At 35.8% G+C, this 8,586-nt stretch overlaps 1 non-coding gene across 1 annotated transcript; it reads right to left on the reverse strand.

Annotated features, from left to right (window-relative positions):
* Positions 1–4,474: 4,474 nt before the first annotated feature.
* LOC114912846 (small nucleolar RNA R71) lies at positions 4,475–4,581 on the reverse strand. The gene has a single exon (XR_003798775.1). It is a non-coding gene; the product is annotated as a small nucleolar RNA R71 (small nucleolar RNA).
* Between the last annotated feature and the right edge of the window lie 4,005 nt (positions 4,582–8,586).

The following is an 8,586-nucleotide window of genomic DNA, read 5'->3' on the forward strand; positions in this document are numbered from 1 at the left end:
CTTGTAAAAAAAATATATAATTTATATTTTTAATATAATATAATTAGTTTTTAATTTTTGATTATTATATTATCTTTAGATTTTAATTATAATAGGTATTAGGTACCATAATTCATTGTGATTAATTAAAATAGATTTTCAAAAATATTATTATTAATTTTTTTAAAAAAATAAAATTAATTATTAACGACGGTATTAGTGATGAAAAATATCATCTTTAATACTTATTAGTGACAGCATGAGTGATGATAATGCCGTCGCTAATATTTTTTAAGAAAAAAAATTTATTTAATTTAAAAATTAAAAAAATTAGGGACGGCATTAGCGACGATGTTATTGGTTGTTAATAATTATTAGCGATGGCATTAGCCATGCAAAATATCATCGTTAATATTTTTTAAAAATTTAATTTAAAAATTAAAAATAATTAGTGATAGAAAAATTTTATCACTAAAGCTGTCGCTAATAACCTTATTAGCGACAGCTATAGTTTTCATCCTAATAAGGGTATTTAGCGATCAAATTTTTTCAGATTGACTGTTATGACAGAATTAGTGACGGCAAGGTTATTAACGACGGCATATGGACTATTAGAGATGGCAACTAGCCATCGCTATAGTCTGGATTCTTATAGTGATAGGACGTCAAGACTAAACTTGAAATAAGACCTCGAAACTAGCCAAAGAGGGTCGTTCCTCTAGTGTCAAGTGTTGTTGCCAATCTCTCCACCTGAGGTCGATCGTCGAGGTGGAGGTAGCTGAGGTGAAACCACCACTGGAGCTTCGTCCAAACATCTACAAAACAAGTCCTCATCGGAGGTGATTTTCTCTGGTGAAGATCCTTTGACGCTCAAGTCAAGAGATGGAGAGCAATGAGAGGAGAGTGAGGAGTCGATTGTGTATCTTAGAGGGTCCCAAAGCCTTAATTTATAGGGGTGGAGTGTGAGTCATATCCATCTCGGAGTTCTGATGGTTTTTGGATTTATAGCACAGATTGATTCGGAGAAGATATTTGCTTTTTTATGGGAGACTCGATCGTTAAAGAGTTCTACTCTATCTGAACTTTCTTAATTTAAAGGAGGGATAGAACTGGTGAGGAGATTAGGTCAGCCATGGTCGAACTATAATAGGTTGTCCAAGGCTGAGATACTAGAGTGTGGAGCAGATGCTTGTCCTTCAAGTGATCTGGAGTAATAATGAATTTGATAAATAGGCATATTAATTAGTTTAATAATTGATTAATTGATCTTAATTATGATTTGTGTTATACTTTTTGTAGGTAATTGAGTCAGGTCACACTTAATTGGACTTAATCATATCTCAATAGTTAAATCAATTTGAAGCGATTATGCCCAATCGAACCAGGAAGCTATCTAGAGGCATCAGGGGCTTTCATCAAAATTGGACTCCATCTCAAAGTAGAAAAGTCCAATCAAGCAACCAATGGACCCCACATCTCCTCCTTATTGGTGCCATCAGCCTAGAGAAGAATGCAAGGGCACAGGATCCAAAAAAGATAGGCAATCTCTCTCCTCCAATAAGCCACCCTAGATCTTGACCATCTTGGTGTGAGAACCCCAAAAAGGTAGGCTACAGGACTCCAAATTAAGCAAGACTAGTACCAAAAGATTTTTGAGAGAAGCAACTAAGGGACACAATTTACAAAAATAAAATTAGACTCTAGATGAAGATGTGGCAAGCAATCTAATATGATAATAATATTATGCACAATAGGCAGCAACTGACACATCCAGATTCAGCCTAGCTTCTCTTGGTGCAGAGACCAAATCAGGAAACCATCTTTAGATGGCATGAAGCTAATCTGGAAAGGAATCAAGTGTAGCCAACAAGAGTTTAATTTGAATTCAAATACATAGGCAAAAGGAGCAAGTAGTGCGTGGCACAAATGGAAGAACCTAGGGCACCTAGGAGACCTCTATTTGGGTGGCTTCAACTTACCTATTTGCAAGGATTTGTGGACCCAGGAGGGCTGAAGAAGGACGTCCAAGACTTTAGGTGGGGTGACACAAGGAGTCTTCTAATTGCTATGTGGGCGGCATGTGCAAAGAAGGAAAGAAAGAAACCCTAAGGTGCCTAAGAAGCTTATAAATAGGACTCAATCTTCACCCTATGGGAGGTCAAAAAAAAGTAGCTGGCCACCACACTTCTCTATGCCTCAAGCCCTCTTTTCCATGTCAAGACCTTGTTCCTAACCCCTTCTCCATGCCACCACCCTCTTCCAACTAGTCTCCAATCAGCCCCCATGCTATAGCCTCTCATCTCTCCCTTTCTTCCACCTAAAAACCCTGGAACCGTAGTCCTATCTCTCTGGCACTATCACCAATCCTTCTGCCACTTCCAACCACCTTCCAACTACTTCCCAGGAGTATCCTCAGCCCCAAGATCTTAGCAAGCAAAAGTTTCATGACCAATTAATTTTTTTTATCTCGAAAAATTTTTGAAGTGCTTGTAATAGGTAGTGTTTTTCTTGATTTATCTTTTATACTTCTTTTTTCTATGAAATAAAGATTTGATTTCAATTCTATATCTTTTTATCTATCCTTCATTTGAAATCATATTTAGAATAGTCTATACTCTTGGGATGAGTTGTAATCTATGAATACGATTTGTACTCTTGGGATAGATTATCTTTAAGTATGATTCCTTTTATCTTGTACGTATCTCATCTTGACTAGCCTATACTCTAGAGGGATAAACCATGATCCAATGGATACAGGCTGTGCTCTCTCCAAATAGGTTATATCTTGATAGGTGGCATATGAATTAATTACATAGTAGGAGGGTATTAACTGTTTGCCAAGTAACCACGTGAAATCTTGAGATAACTCTCTCTTGTTCTTATATCATTTTTCTGTTAGCGTATACTTTCCTTGCTTTTGTTAGAATTATTCTAGTTAATCAATCGATTTATATTCTTCTTTTTAATCTGAAGTACTCGAACATAACTCAGCCCACGATCTCCGTGGATACGAACCTAACTCACACTATCTACATAGTTTTAAGTTAGTGATTTATTTTTGATACCTATGATAGTGATCAAATTTTGACACCGTTGTCAGAGATCGTTGGTACAGTTGCTTCAGATTTTTTTAAAAAAAATCTTTAAAAAAATTTGCTTTATTTACTTTGTACTTTTTGTTCTTAGTTTAGTCTATTTTTAGTGCTTTCTAACTTACCTAGTATACTTAGTCAAACTTACATTCTTGCAAAATCAACCAAATCTTTACACTGGCACCTCATAATCTATTTAGAAAATTAGATACTCAATCATAAAATCTAAAAGGAGAAATAAATTAATTTAATTTTGATTAATCACCAAATTTGGATACTTTTTTTTTACATCGCATAATTTCATAAAATATCTTAAGGGCAAAACCCTAATCAGAGATTTTATCATCCTTCTTTGATCCACAAACCACAATCCTGCATTTACATTAGCCTAAACCTAAATTAAAATTAATTAGATGCTATCCTTAAGGACTCTCGAGCTTAATAAGACAAGTGACCTCGAAAGTTGAACTGGACTGGGCCTAGTTGGTCAGTTGGTGTCTAAGAAAATAGTTTAGGGACTACGGCTCAAAGGAAGGTGGTTATTTAATTGGTTATGTTCACTTATCTGATCAATACAGTTGGTGTCTAAGGAAAGCAACAGGGGATCTCCACCAAACTTATACTTATCTGTCCAGTTGGTTGGCTAAGTTCACACTTGCAGTGCTTAATGGTACACTTAGAATAGTTAAAAGCTGTCTAAAACTAGGACAATCTGTAGCTAGAATTGATTGACCCACTTGATTGCTAACTAAAAACATCTAACCTAACTTAAATTCTTTGCATCTACTTTTTAGATTTAGGACTCAAGAGGCTCTCATCTTTAGAATTTCTTTCATCTTTTTCTTTTATATATATCTAAAATTTCAAAAAAATCTTATAAAAAAATTAAAATTATATGTGTTTGCTATAAGGTATAAATTGTAGGGTTTATGCTCGGAAGTCCCTCATTGCAACTCGAGATTCAATCTTCAAATCTTGAAATTAAAAGAACCCTTAAAGCCAATAGATACAAGTACATGGATCAAAACCAGAAGATTGTCCCACCTAGGCAATTGAAGGGGTACTTTACTCCTTCTACATATATCTACTCTTCTGGCATTCAGGCACCTCCAGTTGAGGCAGTTCAATATGAAATCAAGTCAAATGTCATCCAAATGCTCCCATCATTTTATGGACTTGCTAATGAAGACCCGTATAGACATCTAGATGAATTCTTGAAAATATGTTCAACGGCTAGAATTCAAAATTTCTCTGACGATGCTCTCAGATTGAAATTATTTTCTTTCTCGCTAAAGAACAAAATCAAATATTGGCTGAACTTCTTGGATACAAACACAATTTCAATCTGAGATCAACTATAGAAGAAATTTTTTAAAAAATATTTTTCGATCAAAAAAATTAATCAAATCAGAAAGGCTATAACTAGTTTTTTCTAGTTGGATGGGGAGATATTTTATGAGACTTGGGAGAAATTAAAGAAACTGATTAGAAAATGCCCCCACCATGTTGTACCCAAATAGCAACTGGTCCCGTGCTTCTATGATGGCTTGTCAAAGAAGCACCGGCAAATAGTAGATGCATCCTGTGGTGGAACCTTCATGTTGAAAAATGAGCATGAAGCCTGGCAGCTATTTGAAACTCAAAGTAAAAATTCATTGCAACACATGTCTACAGCCAGGAGAGATCCTCCCATGTTTGGACCTAAACGGGATGGGATTTATGAAATTGATAGTCCAATGGACATCTATAGTCGAATGGATGAATTATCTCAAATGATGAATCAAATATTGCAAGTAATGCCCACCAGCACCTCACCCACACCTACGATAGATGTCTATTCAATATGCTTGAGTCTTGCTCATTCTGTTTATGATTGTCCTACTATACCTCAATTTTTTGAGTTTATACATGAACAAATGAATCAAGCACAAACTCAGAACAATTTTAGATCTGGACACAACCCATATTCTAACACTTATAATCTGGATTGCAAAAACCATCCGAACTTTTCATGGAAAGCACAACCCATAGAAAACTATGCTGCCCAGAAATCTAATTATCCTAAGACAAACTATAGGCATGCACCTTACCAACCTTTTCCTAATGTACCTCAACCCCCTCCAAATGCCTATAACTCAGCTTTTGAAGAAAAAGTTCTCCAAGCCTTGGAGAGGATAGAGAGTCACTCACAAATCCTTAACTATCATACCCAATCCATAGCTAGACTTGAAATCCAAGTAGGCCAATTAGCTACCACACTTAGTAGAAGAGAGGAAGGAAGGTTGCTCATTCAGTCTGAGAGAAACCCAAGAGAACCAAACATGATCTAATATTCTAATGTAACTAGTCCTGAACAACCAAATCAATTATGACTCTTAGGAGTGGGAAGACCATAGAGTAACCTAGTGAGACCAAGAAGTTGGAAGATGAAAATGTGGCTGAACCTGAACTGACCCAAGACCAAGGGAACCAAGAGTTGAGGGATCAATAGATTATCCTAGAACCATCTTATGTACCCAAGGCTCCGTACCCAAGTGCTTTAAAATCCTCTACACCTTTCAACCAGAAGGGAGGAAAACTAGAGAAAATGTTGGAATTATTTAAACAAGTTCAAATCAATCTTCCTCTTCTAGATGTGATCAAATAGGTTCCAGCCTATACTAAATTTTTAAAAGATTTATGCACCCAGAAGCATCAAACTCAATCCCAAATTCCAAAGAAGATTTGTCTCACTGAATAAGTTAGTTCGATGTTTCAGCACACTATCCCCTTAAGCTCAAAGACCTAGGTGCACATGTCATTTCTTGCATCATAGGAAACCTATGCATCAAAAAGATACTATTAGATTTAGTTGCTAGTGTTAATCTGCTACCTAGCTCAATTTATGATCTCTTCGAATTTGGAGAGTTGAAACCCACCTCTATTATCTTACAATTAGCTAATAGATCTATTAAGGTACCATATAGAATGATAAAAGATATTTTAGTCAAAGTTGATGAGTTCTTCTTTTCTATCGACTTTTTCATCCTTGACATGGAGCATTGTAGCAATCCTGACCAGATTTCCATCATTTTAGGATGACCCTTCATAGCTACAGCCAATGCATATATTAACTGTAGGACAGGATGTTGGAATTTGGGGTTTGGTGCATGCATATGTATTCCAAAAATTTTATTTTCTAAACACTGCGGTGGAGAATAAGATTAAAATACTTTTAATCTGAACTATGCATACATGAAAATATAAAATCACATGGATCTATCTCATATGCTGAAATTGATATATGCTAAAATTCAGATTGTGATCAAATCACATACCTATTTCGCAATCTTTTTCTTCGAATCTGGATCTGGAAGAGAAGAAGTTCTTCCTTATCCATACAAATATCCAATCTCTACGAGTATCCACTCGAGATCAGCTTGGAATAGTTCTCTTTAATTTGAATTTTGGTTCTCCAAAATTCAGCATGCTGAATCTGAACGAAGCCAGGATCATGATCAACGCTTGATCTTTCTCCTTGAACTTCTTCTTCTCCTTTTCTCTAGAATTTCTCTTTGCTTTGTGTTGCTACAAAATACCAGCAACCAGCAAATTATGGGATGCCCAACACCTTGGGCGTGGAACTCCTTGGGACTCGGGTCCCAAGGGATGGGCGTGTAGAATGCCTAAAAGAAGAGAAAGGGAGAGGAAGAGAGGGCATGGGGAGAGCCTTTAGGCATGAGGAGCTACTAGTTTGAATGCTCTAGGGATCTTAGGAGAGGTCCCTTTAAATAGACATAAGGATTGAATTCTATTCAATCATATAATACAAGTCCTACTTGCATTAGAAACATAATACAAGTCCTACTTGCATTGGATTTTCTATTAACTTAAGTTATCCAACTTACTTTAGGAGATCCTTTAGGCACTAACAATTGGAGCCCTTGCACCCATAATTAGACACCCCAAAACATACCCAAGAGATGCCCCATAAGAGAACTAAAAGCCCTCTAATCAATGGACATGTCCAACTTGATCAAATCAAGATGGCGCCTAAAAATAACTATCAAGAAAATTAATTAAGGACTTGCACCCTTAATTTATATGATCCATAACCTTAGATACCCAACAATTGAAGTCTCATGAATCTAATTCATGTGGATTATTAATAGATAATTAAGTTAGAATTATCTTATCAAATAAGTAATCCCAATGAAAAGAGAAATTGGATCCAACCATGTGCTAGCAAGGTTATCATGAACCCAATGGATTTCTCTAAATCCAATTGACACTTCATAAGCTCAATTACTTATTCTAGACCTAATCTCTTTGTTGTAGACCCCATAGGTTCAATTCTATTTGGTAGTGAGATATACAATGATCTCTATCATTGTATCATTGAAACTCTTTTCAATGAGTCAGAATAATTCTACTCTAACTCAACAAGGATTGTCTATCCAAAACGATCCTAGTGAGCTCTCACAATCTACCAGTGACATCTAGCAGTATGTAGTGGCAATCCAGTAAAACTGAAATGAACCTCTAGGTACAGTTAACATGTGATTCAGTCCCTCTATCATGAGTCTCGACTAGATGACAGGTCATAGATAAATCATCAAATCTCAACATTAGTCATATGATAGATTCGATTACCTCAAGTCCAGTTGTGACTTCTATAAAAAAAATTTTCAATCAATCACACTACTATGGTCAAAGATTCTTGAACTTAGCCTTTCAAATCCCATAGGTCTACTCCTCTCTATCAAGGTTAATAGATCTTGTCTTGATGCGCACCATACTCCTATAGTGGACCAACTATCACCAACATCCACTACAAAGGCTCATTAAGATCCATATTTATGTGTCAGTCAAACTTCAGCAACCTCACTACGACTAGCAGTACCATCACAAGTCAAAGGATCAGTCATACAACTACAGTATCAAGATAATCATTGATGATTGAATAAAAATTTAAGTGATCTCTCGTATGATCACACTCGGTACTAGTTATTTTCTAACAACTACCCGCACTTGTCGTCCTGTGTCTCATACAATAGACTAGAGACTCATCTATCCCAAAGAAAGTAATTTGTATGCCAGTCTATCTGAATCTATCACCATCCTCATGATGATCCTATGATCGAAAGTATTTAGGAATTAAATACATGTCTCTAATTCTCAACACTTTGAGAATATGTATCGAAACTAATTTTATAGACGATTCAAGGATACATCACACTTGAATGAAAAAGAAATTATCTTTTTATGGATCATATTAATATATTAAGTATAAAATTATATCCTAGAATTATTATAATGTATCAGCCATATTTGGTTCTAGGACATACATCTAACAATCTTCCGCTTGGACTAAAGTCAATTGACCACAAATCTAAGTCCCATCTTCTCAAGGTGGACTTTCATTTTCGGTTGGCTTAACTACTTAGTTAGCGGGCCACATTGTCCATGGAGTCTACTCTTTGTACCTCGACAAGAGGTAGTCGCGTACACTGTTACTCTGTGTGTTTGGACTTTT

The sequence above is a fragment of the Elaeis guineensis genome, chromosome 5, assembly GCF_000442705.2.
Source record: "Elaeis guineensis isolate ETL-2024a chromosome 5, EG11, whole genome shotgun sequence".
NCBI lineage: Eukaryota > Viridiplantae > Streptophyta > Magnoliopsida > Arecales > Arecaceae > Elaeis > Elaeis guineensis.